Here is an 18,530-nt window from a genome sequence, read left to right as displayed (position 1 = left end):
GACCGGATGGGTTCCCGCTTGAGTTCAATAGGAAGTACGTAGACCTGTTAGCCCCTTTGCTGGCAAGGAAGGGGGGGGACCCTGCCCCCGACAATGTCGGAGGCGATGATCTCTTTGACCCTGAAGCGGGATAAGGACCCACTGCAATGTGGGTCGTACAGGCCGATCTCGCTCCTCAACGTGGATGCTAAGTTGCTGGCAAAAGTACTGGCTACGAGGATCGAGGACTGTGTCCCGGGGGTGATTCACGAGAATCAGATGCATTTTGTAAAGGGCAGGCAGCTAAACACCAATGTGCGGAGGCTCCTAAACGTGTAATGATGCCATCGGTGGAGGCAGAGGCGGAGATACTAGCAGCTACGGACGCAGAGAAGGCCTTTGACCGAGTAGAGTGGGAGTATCTCTGGGAAGTGTTGCGGAGGGGTGGGTTCTGGGGAGGGTTTATTAGCTGGGTTAAGCTCCTATATAGAGCCCCGGTGGCGAGTGTGGTTACGAATCGGCGGAGGGCGGAGTATTTTCGGCTGTATCGAGGGACGAGGCAGGGGTGCCCCTGTCCCCCCTGTTGTTTGCATTAGCAATTGAGCCTTTGGCCATGGCATTGAGAGAGTCCAGGAACTGGAGGGGAATGGTCCGATGGGGAGAGGAACATCGAGTGTCGCTGTATGCAGACGACCTGTTGCTGCATGTGGCGGATCCAGTGGAGAGGATGGTGGAGGTCATGCGGATCCTAAGAGAGTTTGGGGACTTTTCAGGCTACAAGCTCAATATAGAGAAAAGTGAGCTCTTTGTGGTGAATCCAGGATACCAGGGAAGAGGGATAGACGATCTACCGTTGAGGAGGGCGGAAAGGAGCTTTCGGTACTTGGGGATCCAAATAGCTAGGAGTTGGGGGGGCCCTGCATAAACTTAATTTAACGCGGCTGGTGGAGCAGATGGAGGAGGACTTCAAACGATGGGACATGTTGCCACTCTCGCTAGCGTACAGAGTACAGTCGATTAAAATGGTGGTCCTCCCGAGGTTTCTTTTTGTGTTCCAGTGCCTTCCAATTGTGATCACCAAGGCCTTTTTTAAGAGGGTAGGCAGGAGCATTATGGGTTTTGTGTGGGCGAATAAGACCCCGAGGGTAAGGAGGGGGTTTCTGGAGCGTAGTAGAGATAGGGGAGGGCTGGCGTTGCCGAACCTGGGTGGCTACTACTGGGCAGCCAATGTGGCGATGATCCGTAAGTGGGTGATGGAGGGAGAGGGGGCGGCGTGGAAGAGGTTGGAGATGGCGTCCTGCAAAGGAACGAGCCTGGGGGCGCTGGTGAGGGCACCGCTGCCGCTCTCGCCGACAAGGTACACCACGAGTCCGGTGGTGGCAGCAACACTAAAGATCTGGGGCCAGTGGAGATGACACAGGGGTGCGATGGGAGCCTCGGTGTGGTCCCCGATCAGGGGTAACCATCGGTTTGTCCCAGGAAAGATGGACGGGGGTTTTCAGAGCTGGCATCGGGCAGGGATTAGAAGAATGGGGGACCTATTCATCGATGGGACGTTTGCGAGCCTAGGGGCGCTGGAGGAGAAGTTTGGGCTACCCCCGGGAAACACGTTCAGGTACATGCAAGCGAGGGCGTTTGTGAGGCGACAGGTGAGGGAATTTCCGTTGCTCCTGGCACAGGGGATTCAAGACAGGGTGATTTCGGGTGTATGAGTCGGAGAGGGCAAGGTGTCGGCGATATACCAGGAGATGAAAGAAGAGGGGGAGGCTTTGGTAGAGGAGCTGAACGGTAAATGGGAGGAGGAGTTGGGGGAGGAGATTGAAGAGGGTCTGTGGGCTGATGCCCTGAGTTGGGTTAACTCTTCTTCCTCATGTGCCAGGCTTAGCCTGATACAGTTTAAGGTTATTCACAGATCGCATATGACGGGCGCAAGGCTGAGCAGGTTCTTTGGGTGGAGGACAGATGTGGGAGGTGCTCAGGAAGCCTGGCGAACCACGCCCATATGTTCTGGTCATGCCCGGCCCTGGATGGGTTCTGGAGGGGTGTTGCGAGAACTATATCTAAGGTGGTGAAAGTCCAGGTTAAGCCAAGTTGGGGGCTAGCACTATTTGGAGTAGCAGACGAGCCGGGAGTGCAGGAGGCGAAAGAGGCCGGCATTCTGGCCTTTGCGTCCCTGGTAGCCCGGCGAAGGATCTTGTTAGGGGGGAAAGATTCGAAGCCCCCCAGTGTGGAAGCCTGGATAAATGATATGGCAGGTTTTATCAAGTTGGAGAGAATAAAGTTTGCCTTGAGAGGGTCTGTGCAGGGGTTCTCCAGGCGGTGGCAACCGTTCCTAGACCATCTCGCGGAGCGTTAGATGAAGTTCGGTCAGCAGCAGCAGCAACCCGGGGGTGGGGGGGGAGAAGGGGGGGGGGGGGGGGGGAAGGGGGTTTGTCCTAGGGGCACGTGAGCAAGAAAATACATAAACGTTTGGGAAAGTCGATATGTGCGGGAGGAATCCAATGCCCAAAGTTCTGTATTATGTTGATTTGATATGTTTATGTCTTGCTGTGCGAGTTTTCTTTTCTTTTTTGTTACAGGGGGGGGTTTGTATGGTTGAAAATTTTGTTGAAACATTCTTAATAAACATTTTTTTTTAAATAAAGAAGTGCAGGCAAAAGAAAACCGAGCACCCCACAGCGTTTGCTGGACGCTTGTGGATCCATTTCGCAGCAGTTTTCGGAGACTTAGACCGCGCCCATTTGTCCCCAGACAACATGGCCAAATGGACCCGCACCCTTATCTCCCATGCCACAGAAACAGGACAAAAAGCTTGTGCCAATTATGATCCCTCAGAGGAGGCTCATAATGCGAAATGGGTTGTAAAAAGATTGTCCCGCACCTGGGAGCAATCTGTTCAAAACAAACCCACGAACAAAAATCCCGAAGAACAGCAGGCAGAAGCAGACATACACACAGTTAAGGCACACCAGAACCCCGCATGGATAAATGAAGGCAAGAACAGCCCCCCACAAAAGTCACAGGAGTGTTACAACTGTGGACAGTTGGGACACTTTGCAAGAGAATGCAATGCCCCACAAAAGCAACAGAGAGCCCAGCAGACAGGCACTCTAATAAAACCAGGACAAAGCCAATACATAGCGTTAGCACCCGTTCAGATCAGACGGACCTGAACGGAACGGACCGACAGTGTTCGGGCTCCCCCAGTTGGGTCTGCGACACCCTTTGGGATAGGTCCGGCCGACCAGTAGTTGCAGCATAAGTACGGGGACAACCCATTGAGTTTCTCTGGGACACAGGAGGGTCCCGCACCACAATCAATTCCTCCACCATGTTTCAAAAGGACACGTGGCTCACTATAGCCATCATCACCCTCAGCGGCTTTACAGGCCACTCATAGCAGGGACACATCACAGCCCCTGTACCCATTCAAATCGGCAACATCACCACCAAGCACCTCATAGTTTTGGTCGATCTACCCCACACAGCAGAACACATTTTAGGCATAGATTTTATGAATTCCCACAACCTGTCCTTTGATCCAGTCAATCAATGTGTTTGGAAAATGGCAAAATCCGCAAGAGCCCCCGCAACGCTCACCATAGGAGAATATGCAAACAAGATTAGCGCAGTAGGCAAATTTTGGTTTGACCCGACCACAATTAGCACAGACAAGCAAGTTAGGGCAGTTCTGCAGAAGCACTGGACAGCATTCGCGACCCACAAACATGACTGTGGCTGGATGACTGGTTCCGTTCAAATCACAGAACCTGACCCTAGACCCCAAAAGCAATACGGATTTCCCCAAGAGGCAGAGGGAGAAACCGCAAAAGTTATCGACAGCTTATTAGAGTAGGGCGTACTCAGATCAGTAGCCTCCACTAATAATGCCCCGATTTGGCCAGTGAGGAAGCCCGATGGATCATGGCGACTGACCATCGATTACCGGGAACTCAACAAAGTCACCCCCGCAGCAGCCCCCACGGTAGCCACAAGTCCCAAGACCATGCTTAAAACAGGGACTCAACTCACAATACTTTACGGTTTTGGACGTCAGTAATGGATTCTGGTCCATTCTATTGGCAAAAGCGTGCCAATACAAATTTGCCTTCACTTTTAAAAATCATCAGTACATGTGGACATGCCTTACACAAGGATTCCACAACTCCCCCTCCATTTTCCACCGACAGTTGGCAAATGGTTTGTCAAAATTTTCTCGCCCCGAATGTCTGGTCCAGTATATGGACAACCTATTACTGCTGACAGACACCAAGGCAGAGCACATCGAGCTTCTGGCCGAACTCCTGGAACCCCTACAGAAAATTGGTTGTAAAGTAAACCCAAAAAAGGCCCGGATTTTGGAAAACAAGGTGATATATTTGGGTACAATTATCACACATGTTAAATGCGAGATCGAGCATAAAAGGATTGACTCGATTGCAAAATTACCCCTTCCCCAGAACGTTTCAGCCCTCCAGTCGTTTTTAGGACTGGTTGGCTACTGCCGAAACCACATTGACGGTTTCGCCAGCAAGGCAGCACCCCTCTCAGACCTCCTAAAGAAAGGAGCCCCTTGGGAATGGCTTCCGCAGCATACGGATGCTGTGGACTCGTTGAAAAGAGCCCTCATTGCAGCCCCCGCGCTACAAGTTCCAGACCCGCTTTCCCCCTACGCGAGCACAGACCGCACCCTTTTGGCCGTGCTCCTCCAGGAACGGCACAAACAGTTAAGGCCCGTGGCTTACGCCTCCAGAGTTTTAGATGCTGTGGAGCAGGGATTTTCAGCCTGTGAAAGGCGCCTGCTCGCAGTTTTTTGGACAGTACAATATTTTTCTTACATAACCGGACTGAAGCCCATCACAATCCTGACGGAACACACCCCCACCCAACTTTTACTGGACAGATGACTTAAGGACGGTACAGTCAGTCAAATAAGAGCAGACAGATGGACCCTTCTTTTGCAGGGACGGGACATCACTGTTACAAGGACCAAGACCCACACTTTCTTAGCAGATAACCTACAGTACCCAGGCACCCCCCCATGAATGTGAAATCATCTCACCGCATCACAACACAGGCCCCTTTATTGCAAAAACACCCCCCAGAGAGATCGGTAGTCCAACCCAGAGCCCCAAGCACACAGACACGTGCAAACCCATAAGAATATATGTGGATGGATCGTCCACAATATTAGAAGGGAAGCGCATAACAGGATGCGGCATTTATGTTGAGAACGCGCTCTAGAAGAAATCGCAATAAAACTTCCAGGACACTTAGGCGCACAGGCGGCAGAGCTAGCAGCCGTGGCGTACATTGTAGATCACCCAGATTCCTTCCCCAGCCCAGCAGACATATACTCGGACAGCCTCTATGTCTGCAACAGCCTTACAGAGTTCCTACCCCTGTGGAAAGCAAGAGGATTTGTTTCCGCAGACGGAAAACCCCTCCCCTCAGCCCCATTGCTCCGTCACATTTTAGAAAAAGCCCAGGGCAGGACTTTTGGAATAGTTAAAGTTCGTAGTCACCACCATTCCTACCCCCCTGGAAATGTAAAAGCCGACGCACTGTCAAAAGCAGGTTCCAGGCACGGATATTTTTGGACACCCCCCGAGAGCGCACCAGTGAATGCAGTTCAGGTCTCGCAGACTAATATCGAGGATTTAGTACAGGCCCAGAAGCAGGACAGCAATCTCAGGGAGATTTTAAAAGGAAGATTTCCAGCACTCTACGATAGATTTTAAAATGCACTGACCACACATGACGGTGTGGTGTTAAAAGACACCCTCTATGTGGTTCCTGAACAGGAAAGGAATCAGCTCATTTGTTTGTTCCATGACGGTCATGGACATCAGGGAATTGATCCCACTACAGCCCACCTCAGGCAGCTCAGTTGGTGGCCAAGTTTAAAAGAAGACGTACGCGCTACGTTGAGAATTGCCTTATCTGTGCCCAGAACAATCCGGACAGATACGCCAAGAAAGCTCAACTTAGTCACACCCGCCCCGTTAATGGCCACTGGACTAACCTCCAGATTGATTTTTCGGACCATTGCCCCCTTGCAGGAATGGTTATATGGATGTACTCGTTGTGATAGACACGTTTACAAAATGGGTAGAGGCATTCCCATCCAGAACGAACACGGCAAAGACCACAGCCAATATCTTAACCCACCACCTCTTTACGAGATGGGGACTCCCCCGCAGCATTGAATCCGACCAAGGTTCCCATTTTACGGGACGTGTCATGAAGAACATCCTCACGATATTTGGCATTACCCAAAAATTCCACATCGCATACCACCCCCAGTCAAGTGGTATCGTGGAGGGCATGAATCGGACCCTAAATGCTACCCTCCGAAAAATGGTCCAGCAAAACAACACCACTTGGGATTCAGTCCTCCCTTTTGCGCTGATGTTTTTGCGAAATACGGTTTCAACATCTACAGGTTACACCCCACACACCCTCATGACCGGACGCCCCATGAAAGGCACAGAATTTTTATTGGGATTAGATTTGACCAGCCCCGAAGTGAAGGCCCTCACACACGAGAAAGCAGTAGAACAACTAGTGGAGAATGTTAAAACGGCTCAGCTAGCAGCCGCGGTACGATTAGGCACACAAAAGAAACAGAGCAAGGCCTGTTTCGACAAGACAGTACATGCGACTGAGTTCAGTGTAGGACAGCAAGTCATGCTCTCCATATACAACCCCAGCACATTACTGTAACCTACATATTCAGGTTCGTACTCCATTGCGGACAAAATAAGCCCCTCCGTGTACAAAATAAAGTTCCCCAACGGAAAGACTGCATGGTTCCATATTAACCAGCTTAAGGCATATGGACCACAGTCGAACCACGCACATCATGTCATGCTCGCGCAGCAGACCACGCCCCGCCCACAGCCAACATAACCCTACCCTCCCCCAACACGTCCAGCCCAGCCACGGACTCAACCCCGACTCCACCCCCGAACTGTACACTCCGCCCCAGAACGGCCACAGACTGCAGCAGCGACTGTGACACAGACAATAGCCACAGCACGCCACCCTACTATCCCCATACATCAGGCCCCACACCCAGCGAATCTGAGCACGATTCGAGTGATCCCTTCATGATCACTTTCCTAAACAAACCCCACCACCGACCACCGACCTACAATGACGACCCCGGCTCCATTCCAACAGAATTGGACACATCCTTTTGGCACCGGGACAATTCATTCAGACTCATCCGGAATCACACCATGCAGCCCTATCCGCCCTTATACATTCGAGAATATGGCATCCTGGAAAAGATGACGACTTTGAGTCTGACTCCCAAAACGAGAACCCCTTTGGACCCTGTTCGCAACTGATAACTGAGGTGTCCAGATGATGTTTTAAAAAGGAACCGCTTGGAAGAAAACGGTGTCCTTTCTGATGGAACCTGCAGCATGTTTAATGTTGTTTGTAATGGTATTGTTAAATGTTGTTTGTAAGATCGAAAAAAAAATTCACGGCCCCACGCCACCACCCTTCTGACGCCCACTGGCAGTCAGAGAAACTAGTTTGTCCCGGACGCTAGTTCAGAGGAACTAGTTTGTCTTCCCAGATGCCAGTTCAGAGGAACTCGTCTGTCGACAGAAACACAGACCCCCGTTCATAACTGCCCTTCTGGTTTAAAGGTAGAACCTTTACGGCAACCCCCCCCCCCCCCCCCCCCCCCCCACGATGACTACGTTTTTGCCCGTTCTTGTCGGTTGCTCAGGCAGTGGAGAAACGGCATTGGGATCCGCCCTGCCTGAGGACCTCCCCTCTGGTCAGCTACGCTCGGGTAGAGAACACACGGCATTGGCCGCCGTCCTATCCGGGGATTCCATCCAAATCTTACCCGTCGCGGCCCATACGCACCTCATTTCGGCAATTTTCGTTCAAAAAGTTTTGTTTTGTTTTCAGGCGACCCTTAGGTTGCCAACCCTATACTATTTACATCCTCAAACATTTGGTTGGTAAATCGCACAGCCTGCGAGACGGCTCGCACTGTTTCATTATTTTTAAGTGTGTCTTGTCCTGAATATTCGGTTTTTTAAAAAATGAGTGAGTCACACATGGTGACAAATTGTAAAGGGAGAATTGGCACTGAAGGACAGACATACTAACAGACGAGATATTAAACAAAGATAGTAACAGACACTATGCTTGATCCCACAGAATCCCAGAAGCTCCAGGGAAAGAGACGAAACGAAGAGAAGAGAAGAGAAAGAAGAACCATGAGGCCATCTTCCGTGTTGCTCATCACCCTAATGAACATTTGGTTGCGTGTGAGCGCGAACCCCCTGACCCCAAGCCCCCCCAGCCGTTAATGATTCACTTCCCCATAGTACCCAGAGCCCAGTCACAAACGACACCACACCATCTTGGAGTGACAGATTTATAACCTGGTACTCCCTGTCCTACTTAATAGAATCCCTACTAGTATTGGCGATACTCTGCTGCATCATGCAGACTATTCATCTGAGGAAATGGCGAAGGAGAGCCGACCGCGCTTGCACCCCGGTATATAGGATAAGATCCCCTATTTTTGGTTATGACCAGACCCCCGACCCCCGCGATCTATAATAAAGGACATTTGTTTGTGTTCTTTTTGTGAATAAAGAAATGTGTTTCATGAGCGATTGTACAATCCTGAGCTTGACTGCCAAGCCAGGAAAAATGTGAATAATGCTGCCATGATTTTGTTTGTATTGTTTAAGAAGTTAATATGATTGAATGTTTGAGTGAGTAGTTTAGTGAGGACAGTTAGAGGTACCGTTTTTCTTATTTTGTAATGTATGTCCCTGTTTTGACATACTTAGAATGTTAGTTAAAATTTTCTTGCATAGTTATGGTCAGTGTAGAGGCCATAGAAGAGTGCTCGTCGGGTCAAGAAATGAAGACGACGCAGTTATGTGATCCTTCACGCTTCGCGTTAGGATCACAAGGAGGGAGTGTAGCCACCTGAGTTGGCCACTTCCCGACTTAAAATGGAGAACCGCAAAGGCTGAAGGGAAATTCGGCCAACACAGGCAAAAACTAGCAGGTGCAAGTTTACTGATTATTAGACTCTGCAGAAACCCAGACAGCATCGATACAAGCAGCCATCTGCATAGTAATGTAGCAGCCACCTACAAAGTAATGAGCAATCCCCGGGAACAATCGAAACATTTTGAGGTAAACAAGGCCAAGCCAGACTCCTCGGCGCCAGCAGGAGCCAACGCAAAAGAGGTTAACGGACACTTAATGACCGCCCAACGATCAGGGAACAGCTCCAATATTGGAGAAATCGAACCAAGCGATTTGAACGAAGTCCAATCACTTGAAACCAGGTACGGGGTCCGCCCCGAAGGGCGGGAAGCCCCTGGGGACTATAAAGTAAAGCCCCCAAGTTCAAATTGTCTTTCTTGACAGGGTCACTTAGCAACGTGAAGCAACCCCTGAGAGTGAACTGTCCGGCGGCCTCCAAGAAAGTAAGTTTCAAGTCAATGCTCGCTATGAGATAGGCGCTCCTAGCTACCAGTCCATACCAGCTTTTGAATCCCGCAGACTCAGAACCCGAACAAAAGGCCATTTGTTCCCCTGACCTGGTGGGCCAGTCCGAAGCTAAGTATAGGCCTGTTAGTTATAGAAATAGCCTAGAAAGTAGAGTTTATGCATGAGTAGCGATTTACTGTGTATAATAAATGTGTATTGATTTGAATCTTACTAATTGGTGTGTTGAGTTGTTGATCATTACTTGAACTTGAACCTCGTAGCGGTATCATAAAGATACCTGGCGACTCTAGAGCAAAGGTTATAAAACAGAGCCAATTGAACCAACCAAAAGTTAACAACAGTTCCCCTGTGACTGTACTATTGACAAGGAGTTTATCTGTGTTCACCTGTGACTGTCCTATTGACAGGATGTTTACCGGTGTTCACCTGTGACTGTCTATTGACGGAATTTACCAGTGACTGTCCTATTGATGGGAAGATTTCCTGTGAGCTCACCTGTGACTACTACTGACAGGGAGTTTACCGGTGTTCACCTGTGACTGTCTTGTTGACGGGTAGTTTACCTGTGAGTTCACCTCTGTCTCTCCTATTGACAGGGAGAACACCTGTGACTGGCCTATTGACAGGGAGTTCACTTGTGACAGCCGTATTAATGGAGAGTTTACCTGTGAGTTCACCTGTGACTGTACTATTGGCAGTGACTTTACCTGTGGTCACCTGAACTGTCATATTAATAGGTGCTTACCTGTGAGTTCACCTGTGACAGTGCTATTGACAGGGAGTTCACCTGTGACAGTGCTATTGACAGGGAGTTTACCTGTGATTTCACCTCTGATTGCACCATTGACAAGCCGTTTACCTGTGTTTCGCTGTGACTGTCATATTGACAAGGGGTTTACCTGTGACTGCCCTATTGATGGGGAATATACCTGTGTGCACCTGTGAGTGTCCTATTGACAGGAAATTTACCAGTGACTCTCCTATTGATGAGGAAATTTCCTGTGAGTTCACCTGTGACTACCACTGACAGGGAGTTTACCTGTGTTCAACTGTGACTGTCCTATTGACCGGTAGTTTACCTGTGAGTTCACCTGTGACTCTCCTATTGATGGGGAGATCCCCTATGACTGTGCTATTGATGGGGAGTTTACCTGTGAGTTCACCTGTGACTACTACTGACAGAGTTCACCTCTGTTCAACTGTGACTGTCCTTTTGATGGGGAGTTTACCTGTGAGCTCATCTGTGACTGTCATATTGACAGGGAGTTTACCTGTGCTCACCTGTGACTAGCCAATAGATGGGGAGTTTACCTGTGAGTTTCCCTCTGACTACTATTGACACAGAGTTTACCTGAGTTCACATGTGATGTCCCCTTAATAGGGAGTTTACCTGTGAGTTCACCTGTCACTACTATTGACGGAGTTTACCTGTGAGTTCACTGTGACTCGACTGTTGACAGGCAGTTTACCTGAGGGTTCAAACGTGACTATTATTGAGAGGGAGTTTGCCCGTGTGCTCACCTGTGGCTGCCTGATTGACAGGGCATTTACCTGTGTTCACCGGTGACTGTCCTATTGACCGTAAGTTTATATGTGAGTTCACATGTGACTGTCCTATTGACAGGGAGTTTAACTGTGTTTCACTGTGACTGTCAAATTGACGAGGGATATACCTGTGTGCACCTGTGAGTGTCCTATTGACAGGGAATTTACCAGTGACTCTCCTATTGATGGGGAGATTTCCTATGAGTTCACCTGTGACTACTACTGACGGGAGTTTACCCGTGTTTAACTGTGACTGACCAGTAGGTAACCTGTGAGTTCACCTGTGACTCTCCTATTGACGGAGATCACCTGACTGTGCTATTTATGGGGAGTTTACCTGTGAGTTCACCTGTCACTGTACTATTGATAGGGAGTTTACCTGAGAGCTCATCTGTGACTGTCAAATTGACAGGGAGTTTACCTGTGTTCACCTGTGACTGTCCTATATACGGAGTTTACCTGTGTGTTCACCTGTGGATGTCCGATTGACAGGGCATTTACCTATGTTCATCGGTGACTGTCCTATTGACTGCAAGTTTATATGTCAGTTCACATGTGACTGTACTATTGTCAAGGAGTTTACCTGTGTTCACCTGTGACTGCAGTTGGCAGTGAATTTACCTGCGTTCACCTGTAACTGTCCTATTGACAGGGAGTTTATCTGTGAGTTCACCTCTGACTGTACTATGGACAGGGAGTTTCACTATGTTCACCTGTGACTGTCTTACTGACAGAACGTTTCCCTGTGTTCGCCCGTGACTGTCCTATGGACGGGGAGTTTATCTGTGAGTTCACCTGTGACAGTACTGTTGTCAGAGAGTTTACCTGTGTTCACCTGTGACTGTCCTATTGATGGGGAGTTTACCTGTGAGTTCACCTGTGACTGTACTATTGACAGGGAGTTTACCTGTTAGATAACCTGTGACTGTATTGTTGACAGAGTTTACCTGTGTTCATCTGTGACTGTCCTATTGACAGGAGTTTAACTGTATTCACCAGTGACTGTCCTACTGACTAGAAATTTACCTGTGTTCACCTGTCACTGTCCTATTGATGGGGAGTTTACTTGTGTTCACCTGTGGCTCTTCTATTGATGGGGAGGTTACCTGTGAGTTGACCTGTGGTAGTACTGTTGACAGAGAGTTTACCTGTGACTGTCCTATTGATGGGGAGTTTACCTATGAGATCACCTGTGACAGTACTGTTGACAGAGAGTTTACCTGTGTTCATCTGAGACACCTATTGACAAAGAGTTTATCTGTGTTCATCTATGACTGCCCTACTGACTGGGAGATTACTTGTGTTCAACTGTGAATGTCCTATTGACAGGGAGTTTACCTGTGAGTTCACCTGTGACTCTCCTAATGGCTGGGACATCACCTGTGACTGTCCTATTGATGGAGTGTTTATACCTGTTTTCACCTGTGACTGTACTATTGACAGGGACTTTACTTGTGAGTTCACCTGTGTCATGGGAGTGTCCCTTTAAGAAATGTTTTGTCTTCTCAAATGGCTTCAGTGATGTCATTGTGTGGGTCGAGCTGGGCTGTGGCTCTGGGTTTTTAGTTTCGCTTTTGAGCTGGGAGCTGGCTGTGGCTCTGAGTTTTAATTTTATTTGCACATTTGGAAGCTGGATTCAGACAGACAAGCATCTGGTCCTGTCTCTCTCTCTCTCTCTCTGCGATTTAAAAGCTGTTTCTAGACTGCCTGATAACTTTAAAAGTGATAACTGTTTTCTGGAAGGAATTCAAACCTACTATTTTGGTAAAAGGGTTTTTTGGTTTATGGGATGTTGTTACTTAATTGAAACAGCAAAGGGAAGTTAATAAGGGTTATATATGGAGTGCTGTAGCTGTGTGGGGTATTTATGTTTGTAGTTGATGTTAACTGAAATGTTAACTGAATTCGTAGAATAAACTTTGTTTTTGATTAAAAGTGCTTACGGCCTCTGTTGAATAACATCTGAAAGGTAGACCCTTGTGCTCTTCATAACCAAAATCTATAAACAGTTGTGGGTCAGGTGAACTCCATGATATACTTTGGAGTTTTCTAAACCCTGGCCCATAACACCTGTGACTGTCCTATTGACGGGGAGTTTATCTGTGACCTCACCTGTGACTGTTCTATTGACAGAGAGTTTATCTAAGAGTTCACCTGTGACTGTCCTATTGACAGGGTGTTTACCTGTGAGTTCACTCGTGAACTGTGCTATTGACAGGGAGTTTACCTCTGTTCACCTGTGACTGTCCTGTTGACGGGGAGTTTACGTGTGAGTTCATCTTTGACTGTATTATTGATGGGGAGTTTACCTGTGAGGTCACCTGTGAATACTGTTGACAGGGAACTTCTCTGTGTTCATCTGTGACTGTCCTATTGATGGAGAGCTTACCTGAGACTGTACTATTGACAGTGCATTTACCTGCGTTCAACTGTGACTGTCCTATTGACAGGGAGTTTACCTGTGTTCGCCTGTGACAGCCTTATTGACGGGGAGTTTGCCTGTGACTGTTCTACTGATGGGGCGTTTACCTGTGTTCACCTGTGACTGTCCTATTGATGGAGAGCTTACCTGAGACTACTATTGACAGGGCGTTTACCTGTGTTCAACTGTGACTGTCCTATTGACAGGGAGTTTATCTGTGTTTGCCTGTCACTGCCTTATTGATGGGGAGTTTACCTGTGACTGTCTACTGATGGGGAGTTTACCTGTGTTCACCTGTGACTGTCCTATTGACGGGGAGGTTACCTGTGACTCTACTATTGACAGGGCGTTCACCCGTGCTCAACTGTGACTATCCTATTGACAGGAAGGTTATCTTTGAGCCTACCTGTGACTCTCCTATTGATGGTGAGACCACCTGTGACTGTCCTATTGATGGGCAGTTTACCTGTGTTTGCCTGTGACTGCCTTATTGATGGGGAGTTTATTTGTGACTGTACTATTGACGGTGAGTTTACTTGTGTTCAACTGTGAATGTCCTATTGACAGGGAGTTTACCTGTGAGTTCACCTGTGACTCTCCAATTGACGGGCAGATAATCTATGACTGGCCTATTGATTGGGAATGTACCTGTGTAATCTTTGCAAATGTCCATTTTGTATTCTGGAAGTGGCCATCCTAGATGGCTACACTTCCTCCTTGTGATCCTCAACGCGAAGCGTGAAGGATCAAATAACTGTATCTTCCTTGTTCTCTGAAGTCGGGCACCCATAAGTAAGGACAGGCCCTACACTACTTTGTCCTATGAATTGGAACTTTACCTAAATCGTTTATATATACACACATCATTATAAAATTCAACGGGGCGCTGTGACATTCAGGCATGCATTACAAAATAAAAAAACTGGAACCTCTAACGATCCTTAACTGAACTATCCTCAATCAATCAAAATAATTTACAACATTTTAAACTGTACAATAGCAGCAACACTGGTCTCTGGCTTGGCAGTCAAGCACAGAGTTTTACATTTCTTTTTATTGGAAGAAATAAAACACACACAAAAAAACGGATGCACTTTAATTCACTTAAAGGGGTTGGGGGGGTTGTTGAAGTCCGAAAATAAGGGATCTAAATGTGTATATCGGAGTGCGAGTGCGGGAGGCTTTCCTCCACCATTTCCTCAGTCTTAGAGTCTGAGCGACACTGCAGAGTATCGCAAGTACTAATAATGATTCCGCAATGTAGGATAGGGAATATCACGTTATGAACTGTGTACTGGTAACTGTCTCGGGGTACAGTGTATGGCAGGGGTTGTGTAACATTCACGGCCTGCGTGGTAGGGGTCAGGGGGGTAGCATCCGCGCGCAACTGGAGGGATCCCGCTAAGATCCAACTGTAGAGCATGATGGTAGTCTTCATCTTTCCTTCTTTCTGTCTTTTCTTCTGAGGTTCCAGAGGTCTATGGGCACAAGCATAATATCTGTTATTATCTTGCTTAAGATCTCGTATGTCTGTCTGTCCTCTTATTGCCAATTCCCATTATAGTTGGTCACTATCTGTGACTCCCTCATTTTTTTTTCAACCAAATCTTTGGGACAAGATATTAGAGAAAAACTGACACAGTGCGAGCTGTCTCGCAGCCTGTGCAATCTACCATCCCAGATTTCGAGGATGTAAATAGCATTTGGAAGCAACCTAAACAAACATAAGAATTTTGAATTAAAAGTGCCAAAATGGGGTGCGTATGGGCCGCGGTGGGTAAGAATGGGTGGAATCCCTGGGTAGGACGGTGATCAGTGCCGTATGTGCTCTACCCGAGCGTAGCTGACCAGAGGGGGGTCCTCTGGCAGGGCGGGGACCAGTGCCGTTTCTCCACTGCCTGAGCGACGGGCAAGAACGGTAAAAATTTGTGGTCGTCGTAGTGTAAAAATTTGTGGTTGCCTTTGTTGCAAACATCCACCCTCAAAGCAGAAGAGCAGTTATGATCGCTTGTCTGCCGACAAACTAGTGCCTCTAACAACTTCTACCCTCAAAGCAGAAGAGTAGTTATGATCGCTTGTCTGTCGACAAACTTGTTCCATTAACTGCCTGTGAGCATTAAAAGAGTGGTGGCATGGGGCCATGAAAACTTTAAATTGACAAACAGCATCTAACATTCACAATAACAAACAAACATACATTACAAACATGGTGCAGGTTCCATCAGAAAGGAGAATACCGTAAATCACATTTGGCTTGGGGTGTAACTAGTGTATGGAGTCAGTGTAGTGTGACCGACGAAGAGAGGAAGGAGAGAAACAAAAATGAAGTGGCATTGCTGAGGTATCCCTGCCATGAGGGGTAGTGGGTAAGCGCTCATAGTTTGCATGGGGCAGCTGGGACCTTGCAGCTGCTGTGGGTGGTGTTCTCTTTCATTACTGGGGGCTAGTCTAGCTGGTGGCGGGGGTCTCCTGCAATCTCGGGCGAAGTGTCCTGACTGCCCACAGTTGTAACATGACCCCTGGGGCACGGAAGGTGGAGCATGCTCTCTGGTGCATTGCTCCCTTGGGTATGGTTCCCTGGGTGGGGGGTTGGGCTGTTTGTGTCGTTGCTGGTTCAGGGGGGCATTTGTGTGCTGATCCCGTTGCTGTTTCGGGGGCGCTTGACATTCTCGGGCGTAATGTCCTAATTGTCTGAAATTGTAGCACTCGTGGGTTTTAGGCTGTTGTGGGCTATTTCTTCCCTCGTTTACCCATGCGGGGTTCTGGTGTGTCCTAACTGAATGCATGTTAGCATCTGCCTGCTCTTCCTCTGCTTTACTGTAATCTGATTTTCCCTGAATGGACTGTTTCCAAGCTTGGGATAATCTCTTTAAAACCCATTTTACATTGTGGGCCTCGTCTGAGGGGTCGTAATTTGCACAAGTTCTCTGTCCTGCCTCTGTTGCATGAGAGACTAGGATGCGGGTCCATTTGGCCATATTATCTGGGTCAAATGGGCGTGGGCTAATTCTCCGAACACTGCAGTAAAATGTATCCACAAGCATCCAGCAAACGCTGTGGGGTGCTCCGTTTTCTTTTGCCTACACTTGGTTAGGCCTTCTACGGGGTCTCCTTTGTTATAGCCGATCGCATCTAGGATCGCTGTGTGCATTTCTTTGAGTGTGCCTCCTCCTACATTCTGTGGGTCGGGAAGGGCTGCCACGACTGAAGGGTCGAGGCTTAAAACTGTGAGCTTCACTTGCTCCTTTTCATCCAGGCCGTACATGGTCGCCTGCTGTTTTACTCTAGCAAAGAACTGGTGGGGGTCCGACGTGGGTAGGAACCGTGTAATCTTCTCACACGCATCCCATAATTGGGTTACGGTTAACGGGGTAGTGTATAGGAAATCTGCTGCGGCCCTGCGATGTGTAGTTACAGAGTTCATAGGGGTGTGTTCAGCTTGTGCAGTCGGGGGTTGGGGTGCTTTTCGTTTCTGGGGTTTTTCCTGTTTACGTGTCCCATGTACATATCTGTGGGCAGTCTCATTTAACTCCTGCCAATCGGGGCCGTTTTCCTGGTCTAACGGGTCCAAACGTGCTCTGAAACCCATTCTGAACAGAAAGCAGAGATTGCAATTCTGCAATTTGCTTCCGGCACTTTGCGTGATCTACCGAGCTCTGCCTTTGTTCCGTTGTGGAAGTGTGGAGTGCTCGTAGGGCTGCTTTTAAGTCATTGCACTGTTTCTGCAACTGCTCAACTTGTTGTTCGGTTTCCTGTCTTACCAACACCGCGCGTTGCGTGTCCTGGTAGGCTTTGTCATATTGGGACTGAAAGCTGCTCAAATGGGTGAGACAAGACTGGTGTGCCCGCTTGGCATCCTCCACCTCCTTGTCCCTCGCCGCTAACTGTTCTTTCAGTTCCTTGTTCTCTCTCTCATATTCGATCACATCTCCTTCACTACTCTTGTCTCTCTCCTCAGTCTCTCTACAGAGCGTCTTCACGACCTACTCTGTGCCTCACAATTGTGCCAAGCAGGGCACGATTGCCATCGGCTTGCAAGCTTTCCCGAAGCTCTTCTTTTGGATCTCTGTCAGGTTCTCCCACCAAGTATACCCTATACTCCTGGGACCTGTTTCATCATTGGTGCAGAATTCACTCCAAAGGGGCCATACTTTCCCTTTGAGATATTTTCTGATCTCCTCTTGAAATGAAATGAAATGAAATCGCTTATTGTCACAAGTAGGCTTCAAATGAAGTTACTGTGAAAAGCCCCTAGTCGCCACATTCGGGCGCCTGTTCGGGAAGGCGGTTACAGGAATCGAACCGTGCTGCTGGCCTACCTTGGTCTGCTTTCTAAGTCCTACTCTACTGGTCGCTGCGACCTCGAATTCCTGGGGGTTCATAAGGCGTTCCATTGCCTTCATTGCCATTTTTCTCTATCTCTGGGTCTCTACCGAATTTGGAACAGGGGGTGATAAAGTGGTGATGTGAACACGGGTACAGCTTACACTAATTTCCGGCCTACAAAACTCCCGACAGTTTTACGTAACATAATCTCTCAGGTTTACCTTATACCCCTGTTAGTACGCATGCAAGTAACACACTTGCGAATCTTGATGGTTTGATCAGTATTGGTCTTACACTTGTGGTTTTTCTGTTTCCAATTGGATATCTAATTCAAATTTGGGTTCTCTCGGAGTGACTAGGCCCCTTCTATGTCGAGTCCCGTCAGAGGTCGCCAGTAAATGTTGCTCTCTTTGGTTGGCTCTGAATATGGCGGTCAATATGGTCGCCTTCCTTAATCCTAATTACGTTTTGCTCTAGAGTCGCCAGGTATTGAGTCGATTTCGGCGTGAGAACAGCTGGTGAGTCAGTTTCAGCGGGAGCAGTGCGGAAGTGGCTTCTGGGAGGTAAGTCTGTCCTTTAAAAGCACTTGTCTTTGCAGGGGCAGGCCAGTCGATTTCGGCGGGAGAACAGCTGGTGAGTCAGTTTCAGCGGAAGCAGTGCGGAAGTGGCTGCTGGGAGGTAAGTCTGTCCTTTAAAAGCACTTGTCTTTGCAGGGGCAGGCCAGTCGATTTCGGCGGGAGTGGAGCTG

This window comes from Scyliorhinus torazame, chromosome 1 (genome assembly GCF_047496885.1).
Source record: "Scyliorhinus torazame isolate Kashiwa2021f chromosome 1, sScyTor2.1, whole genome shotgun sequence".
In the NCBI taxonomy this organism is placed as follows: Eukaryota; Metazoa; Chordata; class Chondrichthyes; order Carcharhiniformes; family Scyliorhinidae; genus Scyliorhinus; species Scyliorhinus torazame.
The sequence above is the reverse complement of the archived record's forward strand: the minus strand, read 5'-3'. Positions refer to the sequence as shown.